The sequence below is a fragment of the Panthera uncia genome (genome assembly GCF_023721935.1).
Source record: "Panthera uncia isolate 11264 chromosome B3 unlocalized genomic scaffold, Puncia_PCG_1.0 HiC_scaffold_1, whole genome shotgun sequence".
Lineage (NCBI taxonomy): Eukaryota > Metazoa > Chordata > Mammalia > Carnivora > Felidae > Panthera > Panthera uncia.
Genome location: NW_026057582.1, coordinates 62194336 through 62216266, shown reverse-complemented (window position 1 = coordinate 62216266; position 21931 = coordinate 62194336). Strand labels below are relative to the sequence as shown.

At 40.9% G+C, this 21931-nt stretch overlaps 1 long non-coding RNA gene across 1 annotated transcript in view; it reads right to left on the bottom strand.

The window, feature by feature from the left end:
* Window positions 1-21931, bottom strand: part of LOC125909585 (uncharacterized) — a 186005-nt gene that overhangs the window by 30581 nt on the left and 133493 nt on the right. Inside the window, exon 6 of the long non-coding RNA XR_007453732.1 lies at window positions 2238-2300. This is a non-coding gene — a long non-coding RNA (uncharacterized LOC125909585). The remainder of the gene's footprint in view (window positions 1-2237; window positions 2301-21931) is intronic.

Sequence of the window (21931 nt, the reverse complement as noted above, 5' to 3'; positions counted from 1 at the left end):
GCCAAAAAATGCAGAGAAGCAAGAAATGCCACCAGGCTTTCTACTGCTCTCCAGTTTCTGCTCACATTCAATCACACAACTATCACTTCCTGTTAGCTGCAGCTACATGTGATACTTCTGCAATATCTAAAAGCCAATGTCACAGAGAACTTGTCTGCTGAAAGGACCCAGCTAAAGAGAGCTGCAGGTTGTGACCACAGAAAAGGACTCCACAGATAGCAGCATGCCTGTTTCCTTCTTGATGAATTGCAAGTGTAGGTCCAGTGAGCCAATATTTTATTCAGGAGTGGTGGCCCATAGGCATAGTTATTCCACTACTGATCATTGACAAACTCTGTATTAACTTGTAAAGAAATATCTTCAGAATTACACAAGATTGTGTGTGCTCTTTTTAGATCTCTTCTTTACATTTCAGTAGATGAGCATTGACTGTAATGGACATCACAAGGTCAATATACTATTGACCCTCATTATTGATGCTTAACGAGAACCTGTTCCTTAATCCACTGTCAGAGCTAGGATCTATAACTGATCAGGTGGAAATTGTATAAAAGATGTTTTTACTATTTTCTACTTGTTTCTATTTTGCTTTCTACTTATGTATATGTATATATACATGTATACCATTCTTGCCTGGGCTGGATATGTGCCTTGTCATGGAACAGAGAAAGAAAAACACTCTCACACACAGATCCTATCCTTTCATCATTTAGAATATAGTGGCCTGCTATAAAATGACTGCCATAAAAAGGCTATCAGGGCACCTGGGTGGGTCAGTTGGTTAGCGTCCAACTTCATGATCTCACTGTTCCTGAGTTCGAGCCTCACGTCGGGCTCTGTGCTGATGGATCAGAGCCTGGAGCCTGTTTTAGGTTCTGTGTCTCCCTCCCTCTCTCTGCCCCTCTCCTGCTCATGCTCTGTCTCTCTTTCTCAAAAATAAATAAAACATTAAAAAAAAAAAGGAAGTCTATCTACAAGTCAATTATTCTAAAACAAAGTTATCATTTTGGGTAGGCATCTCACTTACATTTAGATTCAGGAGCCAATGTACCTGGGTTTGAATCCCACCTCTGCCACTTACTGGTCATGTGACTCATCCGTAAGATGATGATGGTACCAGTACCTGCCTCATGTGATTGTTGTGAAGCCTAAAAAATGTTAGATTATGTGAAGTACTTAGGACAATACAGCACATAGTAAACTCCATGTAATCATTAGTTGTGATTATTTGACTGGAATTCAGTATAGTCAATTATCTAGTACATAAGTTAACTCATTTAGGTACCTATATAGTGACATTTTTAAATAACCAACTTATTGCCAAAGTGATAGTTTACAATAGTTGATTTAATTTTTCCCAAACTAAAATTAGTGCAGCCAATGGAATACTGACCACCCTTTTGACTGTGCACTGTTCCCTACCCAAAACTAGTCAAGGAGAGATACTTGGCCATGTCTTTAAGTACTTCTTGGCCCACCTGGAAGCAAGGTGGTCCTATTTATCCTCTTCTAGTTTCAAAAAATATGTAAGCATATGGCTGTATTCCAGGTACTACTCATAGAGTATCACCTCATACCCACTGCTCTCATCAGAAACCCAACTGGAAAAGCATTACTTATGAAAGTTTGCCTGAAGGATATCAAACTCCTCAAAATGATTAGGTAATAATAGTAGTAATCATGATAATCCTATAAGGATTTTGTTAGGGTCATTGTCGTTTTCATTAAAAGGTATTCTCTCAAAAGGAATTCAAGGAGAAATTTTCTTTCTGGTCTCAGTATCAGAAATGATAATAAAATGTTAATGTTCATTGAGTGCTACCAAGAACTGATTAATTTTCAAAGGACTTTATATGTATTAATTAATTTAATCTGTGAAACACTTCTTTGAGTAGATAACATAATTATCTTTGTTTGACAGGTGAGTAAACTGAAATACAAAGCAATTAAGCAACTTGTTCAAATGACATAGCTAGTAAGTTCTAGAGACAGGATTAGAATTCAGTCCAGCTCCAAGGAATAGTCTCCAAACCACCACCCTTTACTGCCCCTTGCAACACTTGTTCTGCTCCTGAATAGCCAGTTCTGTTTTAACTCATTGATTTTTGTGAATCATGAAATTAACTTTAATTCATTGCTAGGAATTTTAGAGCCAAATTCCTAGCCATGTAAGAGATCTTATGGCATAAATGTTGCATTACATTTTATTTATTTTATATATTTTATTTATTAATTACATTTTTCCTTTGTCTCATTATCCATATCCACTTATAAAAATCACGTGTGCTTGATATGAACACCTGTCAAGAACATTAAGGAAAGGAACATTACAAGCCAGACTTATCATGGTCATAGATGCAAAAATACTAAAAACATTAAAGAACTCATTTAAGCAACATATTTTTAAAAAATCATAATCAGGGGCTCCTGGGTGGCTCAGTGGGTTGAGCATCCAACTATTGAATTTGGCTCAGGTCATGATCCCAAGGTTGTGGGATCAAGCCCTGCATGAGATCATGCTGTGCCCCATGCTCAGCATGGAGCCTGCTTAAGATTCTCTCTCTCTCTCTCTCTCTCTCTCTCTCTGTCTAGCTCTGCCCCTCTACCCCACTCTCTCTCTCTAAAACAAAAAAAAAATTTTCTTTTAATCATAATCAGATCGGATTTATCTCAGGAATAGAAAGATGACTTATCATTAGAAATATGTGAATAATGAAAGTCATCATATTAACAAATTAATAATATAATCACTTGAATTCATGCAGGGAAAAAAGTATATAATAAAATATAGCTTCTATTCATAGTTTTAAATTTTTAACTAATTTGGAATCAAAGAAAATTTTCTCCCCTTCTATTAATAAAAAAAAAAGATTAACCTACAGCAAAAAACATATTAATGGTGCAATGTTGAAAACATTCCCTTTAAGATCAGAAGCATGACAAGGATTCCTATTGTCTCCTTTTCTATTCAACACTGATCTGTGTCTTGCCAACAGAGAAAGGCAAGATAAAGAAGAAATAAAACAATCATTACTTAGTGATGATATGACTGCACATGCAGAAAATAAAAACTCTACAGGTAAATTACCAGAATTAATAAGAATCAGCATGCAAAAATCAAATGCATTCTACATAGCAACAAAAACAAGTAAGTACAAAAATGTTAAGAGACATCATTCTCTCATACTTTATGTTACCTAACTGGAATTTAAATAGAAACTTGAAAAAGAAAAAAATAAGAGGCAGAAAAAGAAAAGAGATACCATTCTCAATAATGCTTTAAAAAGATCTTTGTGGAGAAAATTATAAATCTTAGGAAAAGACTTTTAAAAAAAACTATATAAAAGAAGAAATATATCAAGTTCATGTATTAAAAACAATAATTTAAAGATGTCAGTTTTTACCAAATTGAGGTCATCTCAGTCAAAATCCCAACCTTTTACTTGTCTGTGGAATTTCACACCCTGATTCTAAAATTTATACGGAAATACCCAACCAAAAAGAGACAAATCCTACTGATAAAGGACAGGGTGAGGTAACTTGTTCTACTAGATATTAAGACTTCTTATAAACTATAGACTTTGGAACAGTATAATCTTTGTGCAGGAACAGACAAGTGGAAAGATAGAACGAAATAATGAATCCAAAAATGATCCCATACACATATGGATATTTGATGTCTGATATAGTTCGCCCTGTAAATTAAGAAAAAAAAACGGACTTTTCAGGAAATGGTGCTAGGACAATATTCCTAATGAAAAAATGGAAAATTAGACTCCTAGCACACACAAATATCAACGCCAGGATTAAAGTCCCAAAAGCAAGTGGTAAAATATAAAACTTCTAGGTGAAAATTTAGGAGAATACTTTAATTATCCATGGATAGAAAAGGAGTTTGTAAATAAGACCAAAAGCACAAACCATAAAATAAAGCAAAAACTCAATAAATTTGACTGCATCAAAATTAAGAACTTCATTTACAAAAGATTCCATAATAAAGGAGAAAAGACATCGTAAGATGAGAGAGAAGGGAATCATAACCAGCGATCATAACCAGAATATATAATAAACTCCTATGAATCAATTTTTTAAAAAGCAAACAAATCAGAAAAGAGCTTCAAATAGGTACTTTCACAAGAGAAAACCTGAACAACCAATAAACAAATGAAAGGATGCTCAATTTCATTACTGATCAAGGAAATATTAATTAAACCACAATGAGTGACAATTTTATAGCCACAAGATTGACAAAAGTGTAAAAGTCTTTGAATTTAAAATGCCCAATTACAGGCATTGGTGAGGATGGGGAGCAAAAGGATTCCTCACCCACTGCAGGTGAGAAGGAAATTGGAGGAGTCACTTTGGAAGACAGTTTGACATTACCTAGTATGGAACGGTGGTGAAGTCAAACACCACAAGGTCATTATATGCAGGCACAGAACTGGTTTCGTTGGGAAGAGTTAAAGCAGAGGGTCAGCAAAATAGGATGATGGTTCACCATTAGTTCAGCCTCCTGCAAAGTGTGAAGGGCCAGAGCATTGCTGGATGCACCAGGGGGCTCTGCTCCAGAGGCAGGACCCCGTGAGAATGGTCTTGCTAATGGGTGGGTGAGGGGTAGGGATGGGATTTGACCGGTGTCAAGCAAGCAGAATTTTAGATGCCAGCTGTTCAGAAACCTGTCTGGCAATACAGCTGCTGGCACCCCATGATCTTGTGGGAAATTGGGTGGGGGCACAGCTCCTTCCTCTAAGTTAAGGGAGATCTTCTGGGCAACCCAAACCCCCAGGGGCATTTATCAATCACCCTTGTCTCTTCTCAACTAGTAAAGCTGACCGTGTGCCCTACAGGCCAATAATCTCACGCCTAAGTATATGCCCTAGGGAATCTCTCATACACGTGCAATATTGTAAATGTATAAGAACATTAATAGCTGCATGGCATAGAAGACCAAAAACTGGAAACGACTCACATATCTATTAGCAGTCGACTGGGTAAATAAATTGTGGTTTATTCAAATATTGGAATACTATAGAGCAGAGAAAAAAATGAAATTTAGTTATATGCACCAATATTTTAAAAATCTTAATAACATGATACTTAGAATGAGAAGTCAATCACAGAATTCAAACAAGGCAAAACAATATTATATATTATTTAGGCATATATTTTTTTAGAAATTTTTTTAACGTTTGTTTATTATTGAGAGACAGACACAGAGCATGAGCAGGGGAGGGGTAGAGAGAGCGGGAGACACAGAGTCTGAAGTAGGCTCCAGGCTCCCAGCTGTCAGCACAGAGCCCGACGCGGGGCTCAAACTCACAAACTGTGAGATCATGACCTGAGCCAAAGTCGGATGCTTAACCAACCGAGCCACCCAGGTGCCCCTATTTAGGGATATATTTTTAAGGGGTGAAATTGTTGTAGAAGGGCCCAAAGATTGCCTCTAAAACACTGTCAGTGCTCTTTATCTTAACCTGAGTTGCAGATACACAAGGGATTGCTTCGCTATTATTCTTTCAACAGCACGTGTACATTTTTTACACTCTCTGAATGAAGACATTTCACATTAAAAAAGGCAGGGGAAATCACAAGTATATGAAAAATAAAGATACATTTCTGAGCATATTTCAATTACTATCCTTGAGATAAATTCCCAGGAATATTATTGGAGGATCAGCATGCATACACACTTCAGCAGAACCCCTTAAGTTTCTTTTTATTCTATATGCGTTTATGTAATTGCCTCCACTCTTCTGGATCAAGGGGAAGCCTAAATGAACAAAAAAGAAGGTGAGGAAGTGGGACTAGATGCAGGAACAGAGCCCTATGGCCTGTGTGAGGCTTTTCCACAGCAGAAAACCTGCTTAGAGTCCCACAAAGGAAACATGCAAATGGTGGGGGCTGACACCAGGATCGCAGCAGCTCTGTAGCCATTATGAACCAACACAACAAACCAGGAACTCTTCTCATCATCAGCCTGTAAATACCCTGCTGGGCTTCCCTGCCTGTCCATAGCTGGAGGCCTTCTTGGGCCATCTACTGTCAGCTGTCTCATCCACCTGGCACTTAGTGCAGCCTTGTCCCGTGTGTGCATGAGATTCATTACTGGCTCATCTTGAGGGAAATGCCGTGACTTTAAAACCACTGATGACTATCAGCCAAAAGTCTGACATAAACATTCTAAGAGATACTTCCTTTTTTCAGAGGCTTTGTGGGGTGTGGAAATAAATATTGCTGCCTGGACCTGGGGAGAAAATAAATCTTCCCCTGCTACAAAGACCACTGGAAAAGCAAAAGCCTCTGCAGCTCTTGTGTCTTCGGCCTAGAGTGGTCCCAGGGACGGCTCTGCAGACACCCCCACTGCACTCTCCACTCATTTCTAGCAGAGCCCGTCCCCAGCAGGGGGAAAAACTTGTCTTAATGCCTGTCTCCCCTTTTCCCCATTTGACGGTGTCTTATGCATCTTTTATCCTCAGCACCAGCATGGTGACCGGTACTCACAACGGACTCTACTGCCGGAAGAAACTACCCTCAAGAACTGGTGGCACCTTACTCTCTTTACGCAAAGGAAGACATGGGTTCAGCTTGGCAAAGAAACATGTCAAAAGCCACAGAGAGGGTGGGAAGAGGCAGAATCATTAGTCTCTGAATCCCATCCTATTTACTGCCAAGGCATGAAGATTTCAGTAACAGCTATATTGTCTACCAGCTCTTGGAGTCTCAAGCCTGCATCTCTGCCCTGGCAGAAACAAAATGAACTAATTAAATGCTTGCCACTGGCTTATTTTGGAAACCTCATGGAGTGTGTGAGAGTCTGAATGAATTTCAGGCCACTATTGATTGCTTCAAATGCAGAGGAAATCATCCAAGCATGGGAAGAAGGTGAGGAAGCTAAACCCGTGGCCGAGGGTTATTAATATTGTAATGCTTTTGCTTATTGGTGCAGAAAAGCAACTCTTGGCTATAAGGGACTAAAGCTTTAAGGCTATAATGGAGGAGAGTAAATAGAATCCTTCAAGGTTGAAGAAGAGTCCAACCAAATACTCCACCTAATTGCTTTGGAATAACCAAGACCACCCTGCTTACAGTGGGAGAAAGAAAATCAATAGATTGTATTTAGAGGAAACTAAAAACACAATTGGGTCATTCTCTGTGTGGCTAGTAGAGAGCGGTACCTTGGCATAGATCCCCAGAGGGACAGCAATTAAGTGAAAAGCAGTCCATGCTGCCTGAAATAATCTAACAACTTTTAAATATAAAATAGTTGGTTGCAAAACTTAAAGGCTTCCAGTAGATCTACAGAACTATCCATTGTGGAGAGGCTTTGATAAGGTGTGTGAACGTTCACTCACCCTCCCTCCAGCACGGACTCCAAAAAGGTGTGATTTAATACAGTGGTAAAATTGATAAGGTTTTTAGGTCACAGCATTAGTCTCAGGCATAGAGATTTTGTGGAACCAAATTAAATCTCTCCTATTTCTCACGAAGGACAATTTCTTAGGCTTTCTATCCAGAGCTTTACATCCCCAACTTTTGAACTTTCTTATCCAAAATTTCCTGACATTGTCCATCATGTGACACTTCAGACAACATAGGATGCTTTACAGAAATACGTGCCTTCCTTCCATCACTGGCACAGGTCTGATCCAGACCAAACAAACTTAGAAACACCTACCCTCGGGCTGTGACCATTCCAACCTATCACCTCTCTGTATGTACCTTTTAATGATGACATTTGAAGTAACTAACATTTGTGAGAGTCTCAGGCTGGGGATTCGGGTGGACATTTAAACAAGGCATGTAATTTCTTTCAAAGTAGGTTATGGACCAAGCGATCCCCAATACAGTGTCAAGCCACATGATTCCAAAAACACTTCAAAATTAAGTAAGGTAGAGATCTTTTGCAGTATGGATTTTCAAGGCCATTATTAATTCATTCTGTGTCTGCAAAAAAAAAAGAACGTGTAATTTGATTTGTGGATTTTTCTAAAGTCAGCCGAAACTTGGCTCATCATTTCCCTCGACCCTTCTATTCAATCAGTTGGTCATCAGCCTCCAAAGCCCCCACTCTAAAATCTGTTGGATCTTCTCCCTTCTCACATTCCTCTGGCTGCTGGCACAGCCTCCTGGGGGTTCTGTCTGGTGCCCTGGGGCCACCACAGGCCTCTGCACACCTGCACATTGTGCGGTCGCCTTTTACATCCTCCTGCCTTTTACATCCTCTGTGCTCTCCACTGCTTAGAAAAGTCCAAACTCTTCAGCAGCATTGTGACCCCTCACAAGACCCCTAGCCTGCCACAGCCTCACCTTTCTCTGCTGTCTAACAACCTATGCTCTGGTGGAGCTAGAGTCCCCTTTCCTCAAATAGGTCTGACACTTCATGTCTCTGCCCTTTTTTACACAACACTCTGCCTAAGGTAACTCTTCCTTGCTCCCTTCCCAGGAAAAAATTTCTACTTATTCAACCCCCTGCTCCTCACTACTTCCTGAAGTCTCCCCGCTCCCCTCTCTTCTACACTTCCGTTGCTTTCTGGAACACGTTTAAACTCCTGGGTGCACAACCCGCTCCTTGTGGGCAGGGCCCTTGCTAGGCTTATCTATATGTGTCTTCTGTGCTTCTCTCGGTGTCCAGCACGTGGAAGCTACAGCACATCTTTGTTGAAAGAAGATATTCTGCTGGATTTCCAAAGAAGTGATATTGTCCCCAGGAGCTGAGACTCGGAGTGTTGGCTCTATTGTATACTTTACAAGAGAGGACAGCTCCGTGAGGTGCATGGCAACATCCACACCCACTTCTTTTGCAAAAGCATTTATGTTATCACCAGGTCTGATGTGTAATGCTGATACTGCTGTGTTGACATTACGTCTTTTCCTTGTCACATATTTTACCAGGGAGATGCTTCTTTGCATCTCTATCAGAGAAAAGCACTCCTGAAAATGGCTTCTCTAAACTCGGAGATTAAAGCTACTTCTTGTCTCAGAAACTATAAAGCTACCTGGACATCTCTTTTGGTTTTAACTTTGTCACAAAAGTCGCACCTCTTACCCTCCAGATGCATCCATTCAATTGAGTTCCGTGAGGTGGGGACAGTACAGACATGTTGGCTTGCCCAGTGACTTGCACAAACGAGGCACTCAGGAAGTGATTGCTGAATTGTAATTGTCAGTCTACTTTTTAAAAGAATATTCAGGGAGTACTGCTCCTCAGTATTAGTAACTTCCCCCTTTGCTCTTGGATGTCACTGATCATTTAGCTATACACTCCACTTTCACCCCCGAGACAGGACATACTCACCTTCACTAGGACATGGCTTTTATTACAGTTCGGTTTGTTTCAAATTTGGCTATTTTAAATGTTTCCACATTATTACTCTTTATGTATATTCACATGGAACAAAATTTGAAAGGAAATACGTATATATATTAAATGTAATATACATTAAATAGAATAGATCACATGGCACAAAATTCTAAAGGAACCAAGAATAAAAGGGAAAATTCTTCCCCCTCCCCTTGTCTCCCAGCCCCCTCCTCCCTTCCTTGAAGGCAATAAACATTGCCTGTTTTCTGTCATTTCAGAGACCGTCTGTGCATATACAAATGCACATATTTTTTTTCCTTTTTACACATTTGCTAACATATTATACACACTGTTCTGCACCTGCTCTTTTCATTTAATTTACTTGAAGTTTGTTTTGTATCTGTCCATAAGGGCATTCTCATTCTTTCTACAGAGGCATGGTCTTCCATCGTGGCTCTGAATTACTCCTCCAAGTATGGCAGGTGGGGTGCCCAGGCCCCAAGACATTCAGGACACCTCCTTGTGGCTGCCGTAAGACACATGCTGGGGGTGAACAACAAGGCAGCCTAGATCTCTTGAAAAGAAGTACTGCCCCTTATGAACCTGGCATATATATGGACTGAAGCCATGTTGTACCATATCCAGCTAAGCCAATTGGCCCAAAAGACTTTATGAAAGTAGAAAAGTATAGCTGTGACCTCCACTCCATCAACAGGGTTATATATTCTGAATCTAGCCTGTGGATGATGACTCAAGATGAACATACAATTTTCTTAGGATCTGCTCACCTAGTCTCTGTTTAGCTTAGTAGTAGTAGATCCAATGAAATTATTATTGATGAGATATACTTGTTCAGCCTTATCTAAAGTACCATTTAGGTTTTATATTATATGTAATGACTTAGCTACAAGTTCATCTCCACCATAACCCTTGTATAATTTATGATTGGAATAAGAATCAATAAAACCCTGGAAGATATATTTAAGATTCCTTTCTCAATTTCTCCTTCTCTCTCTCTCTCTCTCTCTCTCTCTCTCTGCTTTGCACAAGATATTAGCCATCAACCACATTTGGCATGATTTCTTGAAAAGTTGCTAGTACCAAGATAGACTAGAAGTATAATACATACACCAGATTTTGAAGACTTATAATAAATATATATATACTATCTCATTAATAATTTTATATTGGCCGTGTGTTGAAATTATATTTTGAATATATCTCATTAAGTAAAATATATTATTAATAGTCCTTTCACCTGTTTGTCTTTCAGTGTGTCTACTCTAAAATTTTAAATTGCATGTGTGGCTCACGTTGTATTTCTCCTGGACAGTCTTGGTCTATAGCATGTGTTTACTTCCTACTCAATATGAAGTCAGACTAGAATGATAAAAGTACATTCTGTTTTAGCTTCTAGAATCTAGGTTTTGCCCTTTCTTTTGTTTGATACATGTAAAATTCAGAAGTCATATGCGATTTATCAAAATGCAACAAAGAAGGGGAACCAAAAAATGAGCTATGAAAGCACAATTGGTACTGAGGATTAGGAATTTCAGAAGCATGGAGGAAGATGTCACGTTCACCAGCAGGTTACATTAGGAAATGCTTGGAGAGTCTCCTCGCTCATCAGGAACAGGTTAATGGAGCATGGCTAGGAGAAACGGTAACTGAAAAGTCAATTCCTGATTTTACCAGGCTAAGCCTTAGAACAATGACGCTCCTCTCCAGACGTCCTTTGATATTCTCTTTGTCCAGTTCCTTTTTTTCTCTTGCTGATTTCAACTTGAAAACTCAAAAGCAGAGTGTTAATCAGAATCAGGTAAAAATCTCTAGGATCTCACCCAGTCAAAATAAAAAGTCATGTTTTCGGGATTTCTTTTATAAAGAATATGAATTACCAGGCCTCTCTTGTCATTATCAAAAGCTAATCTTATTCAAGTTCCAATCATAGAAAGAACACTACAGCAGGCACCAAAAATACAAATGTACACAAGTCCTGTCCTCAGGAGACATAGAGTCTGACAGGGACAGACAGAGCAATCCCTCTCCTTCCCCATCAGGAAAGGGAAATATAGGTTGTGAGCTGTCTGGCCTCCTTGGACTGGCTCAGGAGCCTTGTTTGTCAGAGTATGTCCCTGCCCTTGCTGACCCTGGAGCACACCCTGACCGTGTGAGAGGCCACTCGACCCCATGCTGTCTGCAGTCTGGAATGTGGGTCCTTGTGACATTCGGGGTGCAAATCACATATGAATCACCAAGGGTGTTCTCTGTCCTCAGCAGATGATTGCCAATGTCAGTCTGCTCCTCATCAGAAGTGACACAGGCCTCCCTGTGGACATTCAGCTGCTCTTGCCTGGGAAACATCTCGTCACCAAGGTGCATTTTATTTACACAACATATGTCCTATACTTGGAGACAGACCTTTTCAACTCATAGCCTCAGAACTTCAGGAAAATCCAGCCAGTCAGTTTTGAAAGGTATAGAAATAGAGAAAAACTTCATCGAACTTGCATAGACAATTGAGGGATTTTTTTCCCCCTGGGTGGGGGTGGGAAGATGGTTGTTGGATGGTGTCTTCCCCTTTCAAAGTCACATTCCAACATTTGGCATATTTTTCTGTTTCTTCTCCTTGGCTAGATCTAGTCTGTTAGTTCCTTGGCTCACATCCCTCCTTGACTTCCATTTACTCCATGTTCCTTTCCCTGTGTTAATGGTTAACAGAGCATGTACTGTAAATTAGCATTTATAAAAATCAATTACACTGCTTCATAAGACAGAGCAGAAACTTAGATTGTCTTCACCAGATCATTTGTATTTATCTGTTAATTATAAACCTTAATTGTCTCTTTTTATCATATTAATTTGCACAAATTGTACAACTTCAGAGTTTAGCAGTTTTCAAGCCCTTGAAATACAATTATTCTCTTAACATTCTTTTCAGAAACATGGTATTCATTAATGATTAGGTTGGTAAAAATTAGCAGTTCTGATAATTGGCCTTGGCTTCTCCTTGGCTTTTTTTTTTTCTTTCCCCACTAAAATCCTGGTTCTCACAATTATGCATGCCTGTTAGCCTCTTACTGTGCCCAGCTCTGTTTTAATTGGACTTCATGGCCCATGAGATTTCACGGGGTTTTGGCTCAAAGTAGAATACAGTTCTATCCCAGTGAACTTATTCCAAGTAGGTTTGACTCTTTTCCCCTCTCCCCAGCAGAACTTGGGCTTTTGTCCCAAGGGACAGTCTACTTGCCCTAACCTTTGATATAAAAAGACTTATATATGAAGGGAGGGAAAAAGCCTTCCAAATCCCAGCTCCATTTGTGTAATCGTTGCCCTCCTGCACTTTGCACATTGGCGAGCAGACATGAGGAAGAAGGGGCTCTCTAGGCATTCCCCAGCCACCTCTCAATTATAGTTCTGTTTTCACTCAATGTGGCAGCCACTTAGAAGGAGTCATATGTCACACAGCATATATCCAAAGGCCAAAATAAGCTTTCTTCTTTCAAGAGGCTGTGCAAATCGGAGTTATGGGAAGTGATCCAGGCTGAGGGACAAGGCGTCCTGACCACCCTGGAACCAAGGGGCTTCCTGTCTTGGGCACTGTAGGCATGTTCCAGATGCCTTGCCTCCAACTTTGATGATGCTGACAGATAAGCTGCATGTTCTGTCCCACAGGAGCCATGAGGAGGAAGACACACCCACATAAGGGAACAAAGATGAAGACTTTTTCCTATCCCACTTGGAAAACCCAGCCACTTTCCCCTGAGTAGTGGGGTTCACCAAGTGTGAGGTGGTTATCCAAGATTATAGGACCAAGCGTCTGATACAACTAGAATTCTCTGAGTTCTCTGACCAGGTATCTGGAAATGCTTAGCTCAGCATGATTCTGTCCCTTCAGAAGCAACAGTTCAGAAGTTAAGTCACATATGTCATCTGAGACAGGACCTCAGCCACATACAAATTTGCGAGTCAAGATCTGAACTCTCCGAGCTGTGGTTTTGCAGAGATTTGTTCATTTCACTGGTTTACTGAAGGTGCTGTGAAAAGGCTGGCTGGCCAGTAGGGACTGGCCCAAAAGGGACACGGGAAGAGAACAGCTCACCAATGTGCTAGAGTATGAAAGGGCTGGCTCCATCAGAAGGGAAAGGCTTCTCTGTGTGCTTCAGATACAGGAACACTCTACAGTACTCTTCATATCAGGTTTCATTTAAAATAAGGCATGTTTTTCCACCCATAAAGTACTCACCAGCTAGATCTGTCAACATTCTCTTTACAGTTTGGTTTCCTCCCTTCCTGGCTTGTGCCAGCTTGTGCCATAGAAATGTAGTCAGAATGCCTCTCAACGGTCTCTCCCCATCCCACAGTTTCCATCAAATGGGGCGATTCAGCCCCTCATGCCAGTGCCCGGCATCCAGGACTAAATCCAGTGACAAGGTGGGAAGCTATTCCCGGAGAATGACACATTTTGGCTGAAAATAAGGCATCGACTCAGCCACTATCACTTCTGTGAACCAGGAGAGAGGACTGCTCTCATTCTCTGAACTGACTTGACAAGCAATTGGCCAGAGTGCTGAGAACGTATCTGCCTGGTTAGCACCTTGGGGAAACGGTGGGAGGTGGAAGCAGAATTTTCCACCGCCAAGAGCTTCTTTCTGTGAAAATGTCTCTGCAGGAAAATCATCAGGTATTTCGGGTCATCTCGCGCTGTGACAGTGTCGTTGCCTGCTGTTTTTCCACCTCAAGTGTGAACAAACAACAGTGTGCTAGACATTTAGACCTACTCTTGCCAGCTGCCCACCCTTGCTTCCTTCTCACTCATCCTCCCTGTTAGGTACCTCCACACCTTCCTCTGTAGCTCGGGCATCGCTGTCCTTAGGCTGTCATGGCACAGGTCAGCTAACAGGGCATCTGATGATGTCAGTCTAAGTAGAAACAGCTGTCACTGACCAGTGTGGTTAATGAAAACTCAGCCATTGGTTGTCACGGAGCTCCAAAACAGGTGAAGAGAGAAGGGCTATGCCAGCTTGTTCATGGGAACCACATAGTCAAGACTAAGCTGGGAGCTACGATTTCAAATTGATAGAGGGGAACCAAATAAGAAATCTGAACTCTACCTCAGGCCAGTCTGCCTGAGACTTACAAGTAAGAATTAGGATGTAAAAAAAACCCTTTCATAATAAATACATAAATCTACCACTTAGATATGGACCCTGGTGCAGTGTACAACCTGTGTAACTACGTGCAGTATCTCTGTCAAAGGAGATAATCAGAAGCAATAATAACAGTAGCTAATGAGCTCTTTACTTTGTGTGAGTTCTGGGCTGAGCACTTCACATGTATTATCTCATCTAATCCTCACATCAACCCTGAGGATGATTATTATCCCATTTAGGTCTTGCAAATTAGGATACTGAGACTGACCAATCTGCCAAGACCAGAAGTTATTAGGGTCAAGATTTGAATGCAGGTGGGTCTTACCCCAGAATCCGAATTCTTGTCCACTATGCTCACAGAAGTGAAACACAGCAATCCATGTAACTTTGGATGTATATTAAAATAAATGCACTGTTTTAGAGAAGATTCCCTTGGAGCACAGCCTTGAAAAAGGGATTTGGGTGCCTGTGATCTGTTGAGGGCAGGCTCTTCAGGAGAAACCTGCAAAGCTAGCAAGGGAAGTGGGAGAGTGAAAGGCAAGATGCTGAGCAAGGATGTGGTCTCAGGTAACACCCAGCTCGGCCTAATCCACGAGACTCCAGAGTATACATTATACAGCAGAATTGTCCCACTTTGAGGCAAAGAAGCCAGCCTGTTGCACTCCCCTTAAATCATTCAGTCATTGGCCATGAGGGTCAAGCAGTGGAAAGTACCATGCGTCTCCAAATGAGATGACTCCCAAGAAGGCCACAGATGTACAGCCTTGGCTATAGCACCTTCAGCAACTGAAGGATGAATGCGCCAGCAGGTGAAGAGAGTCTGGGTGGGGCACTAATAGCATCTATTACAGTTACCCAGTACATTTTCGCAAAGGGTCAGCAGCTGCGACTTCTGTGATGTGTTAAGGGTACACTCCCACTTGAGTTAAAAGTAGAATTTTATCCATCATGTAACTTTGAAGTTACAGTCTAACCACGACCAACCATATGGCACCAACAGGTGCTTATCACTCTTTAAGATAGTATTGCGGGACACTCGTCAGATACCATCACAACTGCAATCCAAAAACTGACCAAGCTTCCACTGCCTACTCCAAATTACCAAGAGGGGAATTTGTAAGGTTGATATGACCAGTTTCCAAAGCACCTTTCCAGCCTCATTTTCCACACCATCACTTCAGACAACCTATGCTGCAATGTTCATTTGGAGAACTCTTCTCAATTAACCATGAACTTTCTCACACTCGTGCTTTTCTTAATGCTGTTGCCTGAATTTAGAGTGCCCTCTTTCAGCTCTTCTTTGTCTCGTAAAATTTTAGTTAAGGCCCTTCTGTTGCAAGAAATAGAAACCTACTCAAGCTAACAAGTAAAGTGGGATTTATATAAGGAATCTGGATCTTTCAAGAAGAAAGGAAAGGCTTTCACAAAGGAAATGCTAATGGAAGCTGGAAAGTCAGCTCTCTCCCTGATATATTGTCCTCTTGTTATAGCATAAAACTTTGAAGGTGGCTTCTTGGTTAGGGCTGACCTTTCTATTAACATCTTCACATAGGAGTGGGTCCCCAACAGCCATATACAAGCCCCATAACCTGCTCCCATTCCAAGGCCACAGGTACTGGACCAGGAAGAGATACTTGGTATTCTCTGGGGCAATCTGAATTTGGAAGTAAGACTAAAAGTTAGATTCTAGTTCAGTCTGGCCTGCTGTCTTGACCAAGGAAGATATAAAACTCAAAGTTATGGGATGGCCATCTTGCAAGGTAGACCAATTAGCAGAGAAAGCCAGTCTGCAAACAGAAGAGGATAGAGCCAAAATGTGGTGAGAAATGGCCAGGTCCTGACAGCTTTCCAGTTTCTGGGTCCAGTCTCTCCCTGAGATGTAGCTACATATCTGCCCTGTAGCCTGTCTCCTCATAATAAAGGCTTATTTTCTGTTTAACAAGCTCAGCTGGAATTCAGGAACTTGCAACCAAAGACTCCTCAACAACACACCCATCCTTACTCACCTGTGTGTCTGTTTACTTTGTCTCTTCTACCCTTCCTTTCCCTCTACCTTCCTACCCTTCTTTTCCCTCTCTTTTCTTCCCTTTCCTTCTGCTCCTCCTCTTCCTCCTCCTCTGCCTCTTCTCTCTTTTTCTCCTCCTCCTCCCCCTACACTCCCCCTCCATTTCTCTCTCTTCTTCTCTCTCTTACCCCCTCCATCCTCTTTTCCCTTCCTCTTTTCCCCCTCCTCTCTCCTACTGAGCTTTACTCATCTGCTCTCAGAATCCAAACATGGCTACACCTTTACGTCTGCCCAGCAACAAAGCTACCATTCAGTTGCTCTCTATTCTAGACTCCCAGGGAAACTTAATGACATACCCATTGTGCCATCTCCCCTAAGACCCTTGGTTCTATAAAATTTAACAAGGAGATCCAGAATCCCATACAAACACAGGTGAAGAGCCCACAGTCACTACAGGGAGGTGCCAACTGAAACATCCAAGTACAGTATGCCCTGTAAGGGCTTCCGTGTCCCTCAGTAATATTTTATTTCTGTTCCCTCTATAACTCCATCACACGTTGCTTGCACCTCTAATGACCTTGTCATTTTCCATTCCTTTAAATCTTATTTATATATAGAACCCTGCAACAAAACTTTCTTGAGGCATGGTGGACACATCATATGCATTAAAAACATTAACTTTAATCTTATTTGTGTACATGAATAGGGATGGGTAATAATTGCACTTTGAATTTTGATGGGTGTTCAAGAGATAATATGCATTTTGGGATGAAGAACCTTCTCAAAATATTATTTTCTTCTATATTTCCAACTAGTCTGTCCTCTCCAATCCATGGTACTTTGTATATATTTATTAAATAATCATCACATCGAGTTGTCTTTATTTATTTCAATGTCTAATGCCTCAACTGGACAATGAGCTCCCTGAAGACAGGGGCCATGTCTTTTTTATCTTTCTATCTCTAACCTAATACAAGCCTAGTACACAAAAAAAACATCTACTGAATTTTTTTTGTTGGATTGGATTGAATCCAATCCACGTGAGATCTGAGCTGAGGATATCTCACCTGCTAGCAGTCATTTACCTGATCTTATGAGTCCTCTTTGAGGCCAAATGTGGTGAAACTTTTCTTGGAAACCACAATTTTGGCAATACTACAGCCTTCCTTTTCTGAAGGAGCTCGCTTTGTTTATTACAATAGAAAAACATGATAAATACTCTTGCCCATAAGAAACATGCTTCCTCTTTTTGACAATTTTGACAGCCTATTGCTTAAGTCTGAAAAAGGAGCCCAGAAATAATTTACAGAGGAAACACGGCTCAGGTGTCTTCCCCAGATGCTATTGGTATCTTGAGACTATCCAGAAAGGTAATTTATACACATATACACACACACAACAGAATTTAAGTTTGCTTTGTGTTTCCACAGGGTGTCCAAATACTAACATTTGCCATCTGGCCTGCTCAGATGGCTGTTTCTGACGTCTGCCCCAAAGTCTAGGTTTGCCTTTGTTTATTAGTCAAACATTTATAGAATCTGAGCACTATGCTAGGCACAAGGGATGCAACAATGGAAAGGAGCACTCTGCTCTCAAAAAGTAAGGGTAGACCATACAAAAATAATTGCATAATAATGCAGTAAAATAAAACTATCATATGCTAAGGTAAATCTTACAAAACGTAATGGGAGTGTAGGATAAGGATCCATTTAGTCTGCCTATGTAAGATAGGGAGAGTTCATATAGGAGTCAACTCTTGAGATCATCCACAGAGAACAAACTGATCACAAGGCAAATAATGGAACCCAAGGAAACACCAACATTAAAGGATAAATCAAGGGGAATCCATGGAAGAGACAGAGGAGGAGTAGTCAGAAATGTAGGAAAAGAATTAAAAGAGAGTAAAGCCAGGAAAAGCAAAGGAAAAGAAAGAACATGGAAGTTCAACGGTGTTGAATAGTCACCTGCAATGAACACACAAAGTAACTGCATAGAAACCTGCACCAGACATCTAACTTTGCCTTGAAGTATAGCCAGCAGCATCTGTATCACTTGAGTATGTGTTAGAAATGCAGAAACCCAGGCCCACCCAGGACTTTTTGTACTTTTAAGTTTGTGAAGCAACCACACCCTTCCCTAGAAAAGTGGCAGCTTAGGATGAATGATCATATAGGTGACTTGCAAGGAAATGGCTTCACAAGGTTTCAAATTTAAAAATCAACTTGACAGCTCTACATAACACAAAATAATATATGCAGAGCATTCCTATCTATAACCTCCATTTAAACATTGTGAATTTTAGACGATATTATTACTCCCATTTTGCTGACGATAAAACAGGAGCATGAAGAGGTTAAATGCCTTGTCAAGGACCACAGTGAAAATAAATAGCAGAGCCTGGATTTGAACCCAGGTCTTCAGATTTGCTGGCAGGGAGGAGGATTCTGCTCATGGAAAAGAATAAGAAGTCAGAAATAGGGACACCTGGGTGGTTCAGTTCGTAGAGCATGTGACTTTGGCTCAGGTCATGATCTCACGGTTCACAGGTTCAAGCCCCCATCCAGCTCTGTGCTGACAGCTCAGAGCCTGGAGCCTACTTCGGATTCTGTCTCTGTGCACCTCCCCCACTTGCGCTCGCTCTCTCTCTCTCTCTCTCTCTCTCGCTAAAAATAAATAAATAAACATTAAAAAAAAAGAAGAAGTCAGAAATGGGTTTGAATGAAATATCATTTAAAGCAATTCAATTTCCTTTGTTATAATTCTGGGTTTGTCAAGCGCCTTCTGATGACTGGTCTGGCTTTGAATTTTAATATTGAGATGGGGTGCCCTGGAACAAGAAGAGATGACAAGGAAAGGAGACAAAACTTTTTAAATGAATAAACTGACATTATCGTTCATAATTTTTTTTCTGAGATTGTTAGAATGAGCCAGTTTTTCCAAAACTGACTTGCCTTAACTGAGATGATAAATTGAGTTTCTGAATTATCAAAGCTTAAAGTCTACTCTAACCTATGTGAGCTTTACAGTGAAGTATGCAAAGGGTTAGGGAGAAAGTACATTAGGAGGGCAAGGCTGGGAGTCCATCTGACTATAGTGTTGGCTTCCTCAAGTTGGCCCACAGTTTTTACAATGTCTAAAAAACTTGGGTCTGATCTGGGCCAGCATTATTACCCAAGAGTTTTAATCTAGTGGGTGAAGGGTGGCATCAGATGCTTCTGGGCTGATATAATCATTTCTCCTCATCAGTCATGTGAACAAATCATGATTCTATGGAGGTCAGTCTAGTTTGAAAGATTGCTTGGCCCCTGGTGGTATCCTCTTCTGGGAAAAGGAGGTGGCAAAAGTTAGGCAGGGCTCTAACCAAATGGTCTTGGGTTCAGGGCCAGAGATCAGACCCTAATAGGAAGTAGAATAAAGTTAAGAAATCAAGAAAAACACCCAGCAATATATCACGGTATTTAAAGGCATAGATTTGGGAACCAGCTACACATGCTTTCAGGACCCAGCACTTCATCTTACCATGTGACTGTGGGAAAGTCACTTAACCTCTCTAAGCCTCAACTGTAAGACCAGATTAATACCTCACAAAGCCGTTGCAAAAATTAAATGCTAACAGATTTTACACCATACTTAACATAGTGCTATAACTCAGAGGAAACATTCAAAACCAGGCGGTATCATCATCATCTGGCCTGGGCATTCCCAGTGGCGTTGAGAGTAAAGGCCTCAGTGGGTAGACCGCTGGGTGAGATACGGCCCCAGGAACACCAGAAATGAGCACACAGGCAGACTTAACCTGCTAATGGAAATGGGGCTTTGGATATTACCAGGCCTGGGTTGGGCTAGATTCAGGCCTGATCTGAGCTGAACCACTGGTGAAAGGCCTTACATACTGTACTTGTTAGTGTCTGAAGGGTTGGACATAAACAACCCTGGAAAGAAATGTATTACTGAGGCCCAGCTCTACCTACTAGCCAGTTAGCTCTTTTCTCTTGGTAACAACAATAAAAGATTTCATAAAGAAATACCTTAAAACTCTTGACTGAAGTTATTTCTATCAGGATGCCTCAATGGCTCAGTTCGGTAAGTGTCTGACTCCTGATTTCAGCTCAGGTCATGGTCTCACAGTTCATGAGATCAAGCCCTGCATCAGCCTCTGCACTGACAGTATAGAGCCTGCTTGGGATTCTCTCTCTCTCCCTCTCTTTCTACCCCTCCCCCACTCATTCATTCTCTCTCTCCCACTCAAAATAAATAAATAAATAAACTTAAAAAAAGAATAAATATTAAAAAATTTTTCTCTATCATTCTAGTCAGCCTTGTCTTTCTCAATCTTTCTCCCACACTCTACCCCCTCCAGTCTGAAAAAATACTGAAGAGTTATTGGAAATACGTTATAATTTATTCCATGATGGAATGATTTCCCTAGAATATAAACAAAGGGAAAGTCCTTTAGGTGATGTTAACTCAAGCTGGTAGGAGAGAACATATAAATATTCCCTCTAGCGCTTGGGCAAACTGGTGAAGTTCACTCCCAGGACTTCCTGATAAGATTAATACAGAAAATTTCCTGGCGGGCTTTGTTATACTTTTGGAGGTGAGGAAAACTATTTCCAGGGCTCCCCAAAGAGGTCTATTGTGACCCAAGACAGCTAGTTAACCACCTGCTAGCAGCAGGCCAATAAAAGCTCCATATTACTCACATCTTCACAGGCGGCCAGGGCTGAATCCCCGCAGTTCTGCCGTCTGTCCTCCAGGCCCCAGGTCTGTGCCCTCTCATTCCACAGGCCACAGAACTGCAAATAATTCTTAGTCAGTAGGGAAATGATGAATTCTTCTTGCTTTTTATCTCCACTCTGCAGTGTGCAGATCATCCTGCCTCAGCAGAATTACTCTACCCTTTCTCTTTTTCTGTTCTGGGGTCAAAGTTTAGCATTAGGCACCAGCTTTCCAGTCCCTGCCTTCTTACTGTAGGGACTTCTTAGTGAAATGCTAGAACTCAAGAGGTCAAAACCATTAACACTGTCAAAGATGCCTTTTCTGTCCTGAGAGCTGGGGCCAGAGCTGCTTAACAGGGTTGAGCAAAGGCTGGCAAGAGATTCTGCTGTTATTTGGCCTCCGTTTCTCCAGCTCACAACATGAGTAGGTTTTATTTAATTAAGCATAAATGATACCAAAATGTTTGCCAAAGTTGAAAAAATAAATAAATAAAATAGAACTGGCAGAGGAGGTGGTAAAGACAGGAGCAAGAAGATCAGTAAGAATCTTCTTTAAGCTACACCCTTCAGGTTAGGTAATAACCACAATCTATCCCATCCCACCCCATAAAAAATCCACGCTTTTTCTTTAAAGAATTTCTGGAAATGTTAGCCTATGCTAATTATGCCATCTGAGAATGCTTCCTTTTTCTCTTTTCATGTGTTTGTCATAAATATATATATATATATATATATATATATATACATATATATA